This window comes from Etheostoma spectabile, chromosome 12, assembly GCF_008692095.1.
Source record: "Etheostoma spectabile isolate EspeVRDwgs_2016 chromosome 12, UIUC_Espe_1.0, whole genome shotgun sequence".
Classification (NCBI taxonomy): domain Eukaryota; kingdom Metazoa; phylum Chordata; class Actinopteri; order Perciformes; family Percidae; genus Etheostoma; species Etheostoma spectabile.
The window spans coordinates 32,307,364-32,322,217 of record NC_045744.1 but is presented as its reverse complement, the minus strand read 5'-3'; the positions used below and the strand labels follow the sequence as shown (position 1 = coordinate 32,322,217).

General features: G+C 40.1%; 1 protein-coding gene and 1 long non-coding RNA gene across 2 annotated transcripts in view; both read left to right on the top strand.

The window, feature by feature from the left end:
* The window catches only part of stx12l (syntaxin 12, like), a gene marked incomplete in the record, with an annotated part of 146,461 nt that overhangs the window by 58,018 nt on the left and 73,589 nt on the right, over positions 1-14,854 (top strand).
* On the top strand, positions 7,152-8,086 carry LOC116698484 (uncharacterized). The gene is made up of 2 exons (XR_004334220.1): positions 7,152-7,666; positions 7,818-8,086. It is a non-coding gene; the product is annotated as an uncharacterized LOC116698484 (long non-coding RNA).

Below are 14,854 nucleotides of genomic sequence, written 5' to 3'. Positions count from 1 at the left end.
GGCTACCCAACAAGTACAATATAAGTAAATTCACCAAAACTACACAAGACCAATGTTGCAGACTGAAGAAAACATTTATTTCTCAACATGCCCAAAATGTTGACATGGAGATTCATAATACGTCACAAAATTACTTTACGTATGTACTGTAAGTTTACTGTAAAAAACAAAAAAAACAAAAACTAGACATTGTCTCTCTCGCAGCTGGATCTGGCCAGAGAATTTCATCAACATGCAGGCAATGTTGTCATTAGCAAGACACCTTGGAAAGAAACGTCTTGAATGACGAATCCATCCTTGCATTGCTGCTACTCCTCTGGTCACAGCCTCCTCCATGGCTTGGATGAGGGTACCTCCGCCTGGAGACGGAGATCATATACCTTCCACCGCATGCCGAGAAAAAACTCTTCTATAGGGTGAGAAATGGAGGTATGGTGGAAGATACAGGACGGTGAAATGTGGATGTGCTGAAACAGTTCTGAACCAGAGCAGAGCGGTGGGAAAGACATTGTCCAGACAACAATGTATTGCATATGATCGATTTGATTTGCTGCGGTTATGTGTGCATTGGTCCAAGAATGTAAGTATGGTGCTGTGTTGTAAGGGCCCAAATGGGCATGGCGGTGGAGGACCCCATCTGTGTAATGGCTGCACAGAGTGTTATATTACCCCCAGTTGCCCTGGGACATTGACTATAGCCCTGTGGCCATGATGTTTCCTCCCCTCTCGTGTTCTCGTCAGGTTGGACCAGCCTCATCTACGTAATGAACTCATGCGGATCTCCTCTCCAAGATTGTAAACTCTCTGAAGAACAGTGTCAGGCAAAATTGTGTTCAGTGTAGATTAGTAACATATTACAGTACCGTAAAGATTATGAGACAGTATGCAAGATCACCATCGTAGGTGAATACATATCTGCATATCTGCCGCAGTCGTTTCATCCTTTCGGAATTGCGCTCGAAAGGCGCTCGATAAATTTTATTTGAATATGTTTTTTATTAGGATGCGTGCCAGTGTTGATGTTGAGACCTGAGGATATTGTTGAAACCGACGTGGTTATTGACAATGTTAGCTTGGGTATTAGCATTTGAGGGTTATAGCATTTTGGCCAAAACCATGTTTACTATCTCCTCTCTTGCTGTTCTGTGAACATAGGAGGCCTTACCCCTCGTCGTTCCTGACCTTCAATCCTATGTAGAGAAAAAAACAGTTAACAATAGTACAGTAATTTCACAGGAAAAGGTAACAGAAGTGCTGATAGTGCATATAATACAGTACTGTAAGCAGTTGCTGAAACCGTGCAGATGTTTTTGATATGATATTTTTACAATACCTATTTTCCAGTCGCAATGTTCTTATCACACTTGCCACTGTGTATCGGCTTAGATTTGGCTGTACTCGCAGTCCAGCCTCCCTCAGAGTCAGGCCGTGGTTGACAACGTGGTCAACCAATGTTGCGCGGATCTCATTTGTCAGATTCGGTCCTCTTTGAGCACCTTCTTGTCTTCCTCTTCCTCTTCCTCTACCTCCAGCATGGCCTCCATCTCTTCTCTTCCGTTGATTCCTCCTCGTTGATCCTCTTCCCCCCTTCTCCTCTTCTCCTTGTCCTCTCCTCCTCCTTGTCGTCCTCCTCCTTGTCCTTGTCCTCCTCCTTCTCCTCCACCTCGTCCTCCACCTCGTCTTACTATTTATCTGACTCTTTCCATTGTGCTTGAAGACCGATGAACTCACCTGCTGCTTTTTATAGTGCTTATACACCTGATTGGTGTGTCTATAATTAAGCAAACAAGTGTTTGCACACCTGATGACTGTGTTGAATCAATTGGTTGGAAGGTGCGGTAATTTGACAATCAGTGCTTTGGTATTGCAAGGAAGTGACTTCATAATAGATTTTTGTGTGTAATGTATGTTAAGTGTGTTTAGTGTTTTGCAAATCACTGTGTGTAGAGTTTTGCAACAAGTGTGAGGTTGACAATGTGCTTATAGTTGTGCAAATATGGGCTGATGTTTTGCTTCTTGAGTGTAAGGTTTTGCTAATAGTGTACTACTTTTAAATTTAGTGTGTAGCAATCCAAAAAAACTTAATGATGGTGACTGTGTTGGGCTCACTTAGGTCCTGGGATATAGTGGATCCCAGAAACGAAGGATTCCACAGCAGACACAGGGCTGTTGAGTATGTGGATGGGGGGAAGAGTGGGGGTCTCTTCCTGAAGTCCATTTATTTCACAGTTTTGAGCGTGTTGAGCTCAAGGTTGTTCTGACTGCACCAGAGAGCCAGCTGATCACCTCTCGTCTGTAGGTGACTCATCACCGTCCCGGATGAGGCCGATGACGGTTGTCGTCAGCGAACTTCAGGAGTTTAACAGATGGGTCTCTGAGTGCAGTCATTGGTGTAGAGGGAGAAAGCAGTGGGAGAGCACACACCCCTGGGGGGCGCCAGTGCTAATAGGTCCGTGTGCTGGATGTATGTTCCAGCCTCACCTGCTGACTCTGTCAGTCAGGAAGTTTGTGATCCACTGACCGGTGGAGGCTGGCACAGTGAGATGGGAGAGTTTGGTGCTGAGGATGTCCGGGATGATGGTGTTGAACGCCGAGCTGAAGTCCACAAACAGGATCCTTGCATAAGCCCCTGGAGAGTCGAGGTGTTGCAGGATGTAATGCAGTCCCAAGTTGACTGCATCATCCACCGACCTTTTAGCCCTGTAGGCAAACTGCAGGGGGTCCAGCAAGGGGACTGTGATGTTCTTCAGGTGGGCCAACACCAGTCTTTCAAAGGACTTCATGACTACAGCTGTCAGGGCGACAGGCCTGTAGTCATTTAGTCCAGAGATGGAGGGTTTTTTGGGGACTGGGATGACTGTGGAGCGTTTGAAGCAGGAGGGAACTTCAGATAGCTCCAGAGATCTGTTGAAGATCTGAGTGAAGATGGGGGCCAGCTGGTCTGCACAGATTTTCAGGCAGGATGGAGACACACCGTCTGGGCCAGGAGCCTTTCTGGTCTTCTGCCTCTGGAAGAGCTGGCGCACATCCACTTCACAGATCGTGAGTGCAGGTGAGGGGTCAGAGAGGGGGAGGTGACTGACTGAGGTGTGAGTTGGTGAGTTGGTGTGGGGGAGGGGTGTGACTGTGGCCTTTTCAAACCTACAGTAAAAGATGTTCAGCTCGTCAGCCAGCCGTTGAGAACCAGCAGTGTTGGGGGATGGTCTCCTGTAGTTAGTGAGAGTCTGCAGGCCTCTCCACACTGACCGAGGATCGTTGTTTGAAAAGCTGTTTTCCAGCGTATTAGCATAGCTCCTCTTAGCTGCTTTGATCTCTGTGGTCAGTGTGTTCTGGCCTGGTTATACAGGACTCTGTCCCCACCTCTGAAGGCCTCCTCTTTGGACTAACGGAGCTGCTGAGTCTAGCTGTGAACCAGGGTTTTGGTTGTTGTATGGCAGAAGGTTTTTGTCGGCCCACACGTGTCCTCACAAAAGCTGATGTAAGATGTCACCAGTGTCAGTTAGTTTGTCCAGATCAGTGGCTGCAGCCTCAAAAACCATCCATCAGTACAGTCAAAGCAGGCCTGTAAATCCAGCTTTGACTCATGGACCACTTTTACACCCTCTTACAACAGGTTTAACGATTTAAGTTTCTGCCTGTATGTCGGGACAAGAGAACCACACAGTGATAGAGAGTCCCAATTGCCTAAAGATTGAATCCCGGGAGAAGAAGTGCGCTGTCCGGGATGCGCGGACTGAGCCAGGATTCGGTAAAGCAGAGGGCGGCCGATCTGCAGAAGTCCGAGTTGGTTTTGTTGAGGAGCAGCAGTTCATCCATTTTGTTGGCCAGAGAGCGGACATTCGCCAGGTGGATAGAGGGGAGCGCGGTGCGAAAGCCCCGCTGCCTTAATTTAACAAGCGCACCAGCGCGTTTCCCCCTCCGGCGTCTCCGGTGGATCCCATAGAGAGCTGCTGCGCCTCCAACTAATAACTCCGAAAAAGTTCCAGGTTCGGAAAAAAGCGGTGGAAAAATATGAGGAGTTGAAAGTCCAATATTTAAGAGCTCATCTCTGGTAAATGTTACCAGAGAATGTTGGCAGAAAACAGACAAAATAAACAAAAACATGAAAAGCACAATGGAGCGTAGTCCAGAGGCGGCCATCCGCGGCGCCATCTTGTTCTCTCATTTCCGTCTCCATGGCTGAGCCACCGCCCCATTTTTGTGATGTTCTGCTGTAAAGAACAACAAAAAAGTTAAAGTTCTCTCCAAGTTCCTTGTCATTAATTGGAAAAATTCAAAGCCATTGTACCGTTAAGTGGGTCCCAAGCTGAAGTGGCAGACAGAGCTTGCGTTAGACCATCCAGCTGCTCTGGGCAACCGGTTGGTTTCCTGTGTGGTGTTGACTCATCTAAAAAAAGTAGATATGAAAATTGGTCAGTTCATTTATGGTTGGTTTCTTGCATATGCCATTGCAAAAGACAAACCTATCCTGTCCCGTTTAGACAATCACTTGTCACTTACATGCAGTAAATAAAAAAAAACAGAGTGCAAGACATGAAAAGAGACAAAGGGAAGAGACAATGAGAGAGATGTTCAAATAAAGAAAAAGAGACTTGGAGAAGTAGAGGGATGGAGAAAAACGGGAAGGGGAATGTCACTATGGCGACACAGAACTCTCTCTCTTTCTTTCACTCTCACTTTTTTTTTTACACACACAAACAGTTGAACCATCTGATTTGTTACCTGGAACAGTGAATATGCTGTAGGATCAGATCTAGAGTTTAGATTTCTAGAAGTATGACAGAAGGGGTTATTTGTGTTTATTAATGTACAGTAATCAAATATACAGTACATGCCTACATTTATTCATGACTACTCTGTGTATTGACCACTCTGTGTACAAACCATATAACATTAATCTGGAAATTTGAAAGTGCCTGGACATAATATGACAGACAAACAGTTTTTTTTTACCCTCTGGTTTATCTATTAACCGAAGCTGTGAGAGTTGTCTGTCAAAACCTTTCACATAATTTCTTAAATTAGGCGCTGTCAGTATTATATAATGTGAGACATGTCGACAGAGATAACATTTTATTTTCAGGATTAATTTAACATTTTAGCATTAAAATGCCGGCACAAGCATTACCTAAATCTGGCTTAATACCATTCTTTGCCAGTTATTACAGAGGAAAAAGTGAGAGAGATACTATAGATAGAAGGAGGAGGATGAACAGAGGGATCAAGCAAGAAATAAAGATAGTCTCTGTCACAACATGAAGGCTTTAAGCCAAATGTAAAACACCTGACCCATTTTTAGATTATTTCTTTGGGCATTTTAGGCCTTTATTTGTATAGGACAGCTTAGAGATGAAAGGGGAGAGAGATGGGGAATGACATGCAACAAAGGGCCGCAGGTCAGAGTCAAACCTGCGGCTGCTGCGTTGAGGAGTAAACCTCTATATATGGGCGCCTGTTCTACCAAGTGATCTCACCAGGCACCCCACCTGACCCATTTACTACTACCATTGTCTCTGATGGCTGTCCCACCAACCATCAAATGTGTCTACTCTGAAGGTCTTTTTGGCCTCCAATAAGTCAAACCCACTCGTTAATCAACCTTTATGTGCATGTGTCTATGAAATAGAAAACCGCATGACTCGAAAAGCTCTTGGTGTCCTGCTTGAAATTAAGGCTTGTGCCCAAAAAGGCAATATATTTGAGCTTAATATATAGAAGAAACAGACGGCTTCTAGTTATTAACATTTATGAAACAGTCAGTCACTCAGAGGCCGATTTATTTTATTTTCTCAGCCTCACACTGGGAGGTATAAGTATGGGTGTTCAGCATTTAGGAGAATACAAAGAGATGTTACAGGGATGAAGAAAAGCACATTTTCATATAACGAGACAGTTCAGATGATGTGAATTCTAGTTTAAACACTTTTAGTATACATTTAGAGCTATTGTGTTTAGGTATGTTTAATGAAGACAAATAACTTGTGTGTAGAGGTGAGTTTGTTTTGTAGTTTTTTCTTCTAACTGAATATAAGGAATCACAGGTCATTTTTAAACATCTTTTAATTTGTATTTTATCAGTCATAAAGCTGAAGTTGTCATGTTGTTCCGAAGGTTCCATTGTCCATTATCACAGAAGTCTACAGGAGAAAACATTTCAGGTCTGATTGTCATTCCAATATCTTCACACATGGAGTACAGACACAGAGAGACATCTCGTTTTAACTGTTTTATTCAACAAGTATTTCTAAGATGTTTGGAAAAAGCAACTTGTGGAGGCCAAGTCACCGCACGGTAAGCTGATTTAAATGTGTTAACCTATTTTTATCTAGTACAAACGGATTTGAGGCTTTTCTTTTCCAATTTAAATATGATTAGATTTTAAAGTTAATGTATGTACTCGTATGTAATGTAGAGCCAACTGATCTTTTATTCTCAGAAGAGAAAACAGATCAACAAAGTAAGCTATAAGCGATAGATATTTCTTCTATCTGCTAAAAATGAATGTACAATTGTTTGAAGTTTGACGGGCAGGAATGTGAACAGGATTTTAATTAAATTAAAGAAGATGCAATTTCATTTAAATCAGTAGGAGTGACATGTCTATAAATAAACATTTTTGTTAAAGTTTAATAATTCTACACCGGTGATTTGATTATTCTTTGATCAAACTAAATGCCACTTATTTCATTTAAGTGCTATTTAGTTTTATGTCTTGTGTTTAGTTAACAGATGGTCTAAACATGTATCCAAATATTCTCTTGTAGTGTAATATAGGTGACGAGGATCCTCTCATTAAAGAGATCAGCAAAGCAATGGCCAGACTTTCCCTAAGTGGACAGACTGAGCTAGAGTCCAGGTCCTCCAACAGCCATGTTTCCAATAATGGGGGGTCCAACAAAATCAAAGAGGCCAAAGGTACCGGTCGCTCCAGGGCCATTGAAGGGGAAACGTCCAGTAGACTTTTCCATGGAAATACATACATACATACATGAGGCCCAAGACAAAAAAAATACCCCTAACCAAACACTGAGAGAAGGCTTGGAGGCCAATCCAAAACCTTCCCCTAAAAGGAGATTGGAGGATAGAAGGTAACAGTAAGGTAAGGGTTATATAACGTCCCTGTGTTAATGATTTACTGTTGCTGCTAACATTCTGGAGATTCAAAGAACTTTTTATGTTTATGTAAAAGGCCAGACCGCCTCGGTCCAGAGAGGAAGAGGAGAAGAGTGGACACAACGGCAATAAATAAGTCTTCGTGGGTGAGTATTTGTTGCGCCAGAGCTTTTCGAAAGAAATTAGTTCTTTTCAGTCCAGGGCCATTAAAGAAACAGCTGTGAGGGTCAAGCAGACTTTGCCACCTGAGGTGCAAAAGAAGATGGCTACACCCAAAATGAGTCCCAGGCCCACAACATATTTCAAGAGCCCTGATGAAAATTTCACCAGAACCAATCAGACTCTAAAAGAAGGCTATAAGAATTAAGAAAAACCCTCCTATCAGCCGGTATCAGAAGGTACATGTAGTATTACTTATTTATTACTTTACTTCTTATATCAAAGAGATTGAAACTATTTATAATCTATGCAGGCACCCAGAATGCTCGGGTCACAAGGAACGTGGAGAAAAGACCTGGAGAGGAGGGAGCAAGAATGCAAAGCATGACGTGAGGTACGTTATTTTGTAAGGTCACACAAACGCTTCGGGAATTGTTTTTTTATGTGTGTTACATGAAATTGAATCTTGAATGTCTTCATACTTGTAAATTCTGTTCCTTCATGCTTTTATATTCACATTTGTGGAATAAATTCTCGTTACACAGGTCATGCTTTGACGAAAGGGGAAACACTGGACCAAAGAACTCCAGCACCCCAGTTTACTGTCCCAGACCTTTTCACCAAAATGAACAATATGACCACCAGCCAGAAGAAACCTGCAAAACATGCGTCACCAGGGCCGCCGTCAGTTGGGAAACACGTGGTCAAAAAAGTCCCTTGGCCAAAAAGTCCTGGGCACGAGGAAAACACAAGGACCTGTGTGTCACTGTCACTTTCTAAATCAATAAAATAAAAGTAATTTGTTGTCTTGCTATCTCCTATTCATTTTTTGTCTTTTGTCAATTTACAGTATATAATGTCCCCATTTTAAATATACAGTTCTACTTAATTTTACTGCAATTTAAAAAATAATTAGAAAATTAACCACACGTCAGCCAAACCCCATCCCATTGAAGTAACGGGCTCACACTTATTGGCCAGAGCAAGTGTTTCCTATCCTCCATAATATTAAATTCACTGCGTCAATGTGTCTGAAAATTCAGAGAGAATTAGTTTGATTTTAAAAATATATTTCAGATGCACTAGTGAACATGCATGGGCAGGGTGTGTTATTGTGGCTAAATGTGTCCTCCATACAAACCACATCACATACGTACAGTAGAATGGAGGGAGATTTGTGGGATCAAATGTATGCAGGTTTGCATTCTAATCAGAAACCTCATTAGCTTTTGTCATTGAAAACACTTTCAGCCTGAAAAAGTAATTTCCTCTAACGGAACATTACAGATGGCAGGAGACTGTTCTTTAAAGAGGTGTAGCTAGGGGTGCTATGAATTGTGTGAACATCTGTGTCAGAGGAAGTGTAATTAGGGGAAATAAGGCAATGACATAAAAGTGGGAAGATGTCAGATGTACAGTTGATTTTCTTTGGCCTGAACTATATTTGATAATATCTTGTTTTGCAAAATCAAAATGACTCACAAGCACCTTCTTAAATAGACACTTTTGGTAACCTTTTATGGTTCAGTGACATTAATCATTTTTGCAAATGGTAACAAAAAAATGTGTCCTTGTGAATCCTTCAGATTGCCACCTTAGAAATATGCCTGTGTTCAAAGGACTTAAAAATGGTGCCATTTGCTATAGATGCCCATGAAGAGGCAAACTAGTCAAAAACAAAACTATATGCTTATTGTACATGAACTATAAAACTATTCAATTATTTAAATATTGCTTACTTTCTTTGGTATTTGTCTATTTGATCATGTGACAAGATAAATAAGATAAGATAAAAAGATAAAAACATTGTTAAAAAAGAAGGTCGTTCATCATAGGCCACACTGGGGCCCTCATATTAGTGTACACTGCAGCTCAGATGCTCTAGAATCACCGCAGCATGCTGTAGATGCACTGTAACATATAACATGTCCTGCACAAATCATAAGGGAATAATTTCTCAAAATGTATTGAACAAAGAACAACAAACAGGACTGTTAGGAGCAGTGTGCTGGATTATTATTTTATGTCTGTGTGAATAGAATACATATGTTCTGCATGTTGCATTGTGCCAGTGTATACACTAGATGGTGGTGTTGTCTTGCTCATTAGCACATTGAAAAGCGTCCGATGTACACACTCTCAACATTATTGTGTGTGTGTTCAAGGAAGATACTCTCTGTACGGCAGCAGCGGTAAGAAAGTGCTTGCTAGTCATTAGATGCAAGTCACAAAGCTTCGTTCCGTGCACTTTGTAAAAAGTATCTAAAGGCCAAACTGCCTTCAAAAAGCTGTCTGTTAGGAATCAACATGTTATTTAAACATAACAGCCTTGTCTCAGAGTTTAGACGTCTACTTATATGAAAAGCTAAACAAAGCAAAGTTTTTAATAAATGAACATGAAGCAACTAACATGGAAAAAAATCATGAATGTACTAATTCACTTTTTTGATGATGACCTGGCCAAAGTAACAACACAATACCTAGAAGGTTTTGTTTTCACAATGTTTCAATGTTCTATTGGTTTCTTTTAATGTCAAGTTGCTCACACAAGTTATCTACAATAATGCACCAAATGAGAACATGAGAAAATGTGTCTTCGTCATGCACAATGTTCGCAACTTTCTATATTCACAAACTCTTTCGCCCCCCCTCTGTGAGGATCCGTTTGGGTGCACCATGGCGGTAAAAGAACAACGTTCACCATTCATCTTACACCAGTTTAACAACTGATTTGCTGATATCCGGGTGCATAGGTGACATAATATAGCCTATACTACAACACAAACAATTCAACAGGTTGGGCACAAACTATTATTTAAATTTCTTAAACAGAACTTTGTATTGTAGGGGTTTCAATTGCGTATCTTCTGTCGTAAACATAACGTAGGCGATTTGAAACGTAGATTTAGGCATTTGAGACATGTCAATAGAAATAAATATATTGCTTCTTTTCATAAATCCACGGTATTGGAGCTGTTTGAAAGCCTCGAGGTCATGTGTTTCCAGGACAGAGTTAACTTGATTAATTTGATATTGTAGTGGACAGCACAGTTGACTCGCATTCTGTTAATTTTGCTGAAGAATGTTCGAATCCAGCGCAAAACAGATCATCCTTAAAACACATTTTTCCGGCTTTACAATGTTACAGTTCAGTACAGTTTATATTGAGGCGCGACATGCAAAGACCAGTCAAATGTTTATGAATATGTAGCAAATCTGTGCTCAGAAACCAGTCATTTAATTTACTTTTTAGATTGTAACTTCAACTTGATTGTAGAAGAATTTTCAACATACCTGAATAATCTCCACAATGGAGTTTAGTTCTGTTTGTAACAAAATACTGTTGAAAAACAAAGAAAACAGAAGTAATAGCTTTGGCTATTTATTTATTTTACTTAGGTATGTTGTTAATAATTTGCATAGTTAATGTTGTTCTTTGGTGTTCAGTTTATACAAGTTTTTCAAATGTTATTTAATAAAAGTATCTTTTTTTCTCAAAATCTCCTCCCCCCTGACTTGATACTTTGTTGTGTGCAGAGGAAGTCCCGTAAGAGGATGTGCATGCTGGCCATGGTCCTGTCGCTGGTGCTGATCATCCTCATCATCATCATCTGGCAAGCCCTCAAATAAGAGAAGCACACCTTTACATGACACCCGACGTGTCTGTGTATGTGAGTGTGTGTGAGAGAGAGAGAGCAAGACAGAGGCGGGAGGGGGGGAACGTATGTGTACATGTCTGTACATTAGTATGGGAAACGAATCCTACATTCCAACACAAAAAAATGTTACATTTTACTTTCCTTTATTCAGTTACTGTGTTTGACTGAATGTGGATTGTACTGTATTTATTTGGGGGTAAATGGTGGGAACATGAATATGTTTTGGGTTTTTAATGGCTAACAACATAACAGATCTGCCAATATTTTGTGTCGATAATCAAGGTTTTTTATTTCTTTAGTCTAAAATTGATGAGTATTCGCCATTTCCGCTTGTAGTTTGGGACATTAAAACTCCACTGAGACAATGTATTACTACTGCTACTAATAACACTATTATATGAACGTTTGGATTGTGTGTGCAGGGTTAGGGTTGCATTAGTCTGAGTATGATAAACAAACCCTACATTCCAATGCAGAAAAAGTACAATTTTCTTCAATGTAACCTCTGACACTTCTTTAGGACTGTCTCATCAAATGCAATGTTGCACAATTTTATATAGTAACCCTGTCAGGTTTGAATATGAAGTGTATCCCTGATATAAAGAGTGTCTTACCTATAAGAAGGTTAAAATAAAACTATCAACTGTTAGCAGCGATCAGAATGTCTGTCCTTAGTAAACGGTTTGTTTCACTGGATCTGCCTACCTGATAGAGAATGTAATACACTTCCACCTGATAAAGCGCTACAGGTGTCATGTCTCTTTTTTTCCACCAGAGGTGAGCCAAGCATGTTGAGAGGCTGCAGGATCTGTTCAACAGAGATACTAGCTCACCTGAGATTATAAATGAGCAGTACTGAAAGAAGTACTCCAAACCATAATTTTTCTTAGTACAGGTAGCAGTACTATAGTGGAAATATAGTAAGCAAATAAGACAGTCAGTAAAGTTTATTTCTAGAGCACAGTTAAACATAGCTAAAGTGCTGTACAAAGAAGTCCCAAGATGTAAAACGTGGTAAAAAAACATTGAAATACACTGCTTAGAGTAACACTCTCACTAAAGTACAGCCTTATTCCCATTAAAATCTATTAAGTATTGCAAGTCAAGCTTCCTTATTTAGTGATGCACAAACCTGTACAAAGTGTAATTTGTTGTGGATTGTATGCACCATAGACCGCAAGAGACTTAAACATAATGCAACATTAACTTCATTGTTTGATGTGGAGGCTAACACCTGTCAACAGCTTTTATCAGGATTGTAGGAGAAAGTAGATCCATAGAAAATGTTTGATATTCACATTATTCACAGACTGGGATAACTACAGTAACACGAATAATGCTCAAACACAAATTTCCTCAGTAAATAAAAATAAAATCCTTTTTTTGCAGGAAGGATTACTGCATTATCTACATTAGGTAAAGTTCTGTACTCACTGTAGGCTACACAACATTAAATATGTCTGGCTTGTCTACCTCTTCCATGGAAAAGGACTTGAGAGTCACATTGTGCCTACTTCATCTCTTGTACTTTAGGTCAGCTAATCACTTGGATTATATAAATGCCAATTAAATCAGTCCTGAATTGCACATGTGGCCAAGTGGAGCTTGAATGAATGTAATAAAAAAATACTTCTACAGTCATTGTAATCTGGGTGTACACAAAGGTAACCAACTGTGAACTGCACTCTGCAGTGCTTTCTGAGTGTCTTTTAAAAACATTGTACTGTAGATATTTAGCAGCTATTTACATTAGTGCTCAAGTCATCAGAGGTAAAGTCAAGATGTTCAAATGGCAGATGTCCACAATGTCTGAATGAGACACTTATGCATCATGAGGGTGGACAGAATAGATAAACTAATAAGCAAGTGATGAGTGTGGTGGGATGTAATAAGCTAACATTGGGGTTGTCTTGGTTACACACCGTCTTGTGGCTGTGGAGGAGTGCTGAGTGGGCCCTCAACATCTCTGTAAGGTCATCAGGTACCAGCGGCTCTGCGACATTCCCACTGCCATGACTTATCACTTAACATGATGCCATGAACTTTGAGCATGCTCACATGGGCCTTTTATTAAAGATGTCAGCCAATCACAACTATCCAGCACTGGAAAAGTAAAGGACACATTTTGTTTGATCATTTATAAAACTTGACCTACAGGACACTAATCCAACACTGATTCTGATAATACATTTTATTCACACAATTATGCCCATGTCAACATTTTAACCACTCTATTATAGCCATTGTTCTAGTGATGACAATGTGAGTTGGTTGAGCCAACACTTGGGTAAACAATTTGATGAAGATGGCAGATAATTTCCATTGGAGCTGCCCAGCTGTTTGGTCATATTGGCAGGAAGTAATACAGGCAATGCATAATATGCTTGTTGATAGAATTGACCAGGTTGTTCTCATGAACCATTCATACCTGAGTTGTCAAAGTGACATGGCAATTTAACTGTCACACATGATAAAAAAAGAGAGAATATAATTAGTATTTTCATGACTTAAAACGCAGTACATGGTTACCATTATCCTATGGTATGACTGTCTCAAGCATGGTTCAATAAATTACAACTTTTATATAATAACAAGAGCGTACAAATTTTCATAAATACCTTGGCCAAATGTTGTGTCTATTTTAGTAAATAGCAATAATTTATTTCATCCATGTATTTATAAAACCATAGAATATTGATACATTTTGTCATTACATACTGAATATACCTTGAATTAAATCTGGCAATTCCATGGACAACTTTGTTTAGTTTAAGGACCACTTTAAAGGTCATGCGCCTTTAAAGCTTGTTGGTGCACAATGCGTCCTGTGCATGTGCAAGATGTTCGCGCACGCTCAGATGATTTCATGATGAACGTAGATTTATGACACTGTACAATCTGTTCACATAGACAGTTAAAGAAAGTCTGTTAGCCTCCAACAGAAAGCTAACGTTAGTTTAGCTACCAGCTAATTCGGCTAACCACTAGCTAAGACGTAAGTAAGTAAAGTAAGTAAAACGACCCTCAAAATTGAAAATTACCATTTAAATATTTAACAGCTGTTACGTCAGTTCTACTTTACTTGTGCTCATTTAAAACAAAATTACTCAATACTTGTCTTTATTATTACTTTAAAGTCCTAATTTAGCTGTAGCCTGCTTTTCCCAGTTTAGTTTGAGTAACGTTAATTTAGACTGAATCAAACTGTCAGCTAGCGGTTAACCGAAATAGCTTTTAGCTATACTAGCGTCAGCTTCCTGGTGGAGGCTAACCGTTCTCTTAGCTAATACATCAATACACAATCGGTACGGTACGATCTGTCATAGTTGTAGCAGTCAGCCATTAGCCTCATGGATGTAACAAAGTACAAATACTAAGTACAAACACTTTGTTACTGTACTCAAGTAGATTTTTCAGATATTTGCACTCTTTAATTTTGTTGGTAACCTTTTACTTTTACTCTTTACATTTTAACACAAAGATCAGTACTTTCTACTAATTACATATTACAAAATTGGCTCGTTACTTTAGTTTTGTACAAAATGTAGTCTAAGAGGTGTGATTTTGAGTGCATGTCGGAGAATAGCGCGGACCTGCGCCTCACACTGCAAGGGGGCCCGCACGGCACTCAGAGAGGAAAAAAAAGAAACTGGCTATCTGGAGGATAATCAGTTGAGATTGAGTGTGTGCATCCTTGAGAACTGTAAGTCATACTTTACAATATGTTGTCAGTTCATTTATGCCTGTTGTTTTATTGGTCTATAGTTCTGGCAAATTTAAAGTTAGCTGGTGATTTTGTTATTTGTGTTCTTCACCTGTTAGCTAGGTTGCACCTGGCTGTGAATCAATTTAAAGGTGATTGTTGAATAAGGTGACCAGATTTCTCAGACAAAATCCGGGGACATTTTCAGCTCCGAAGCGTA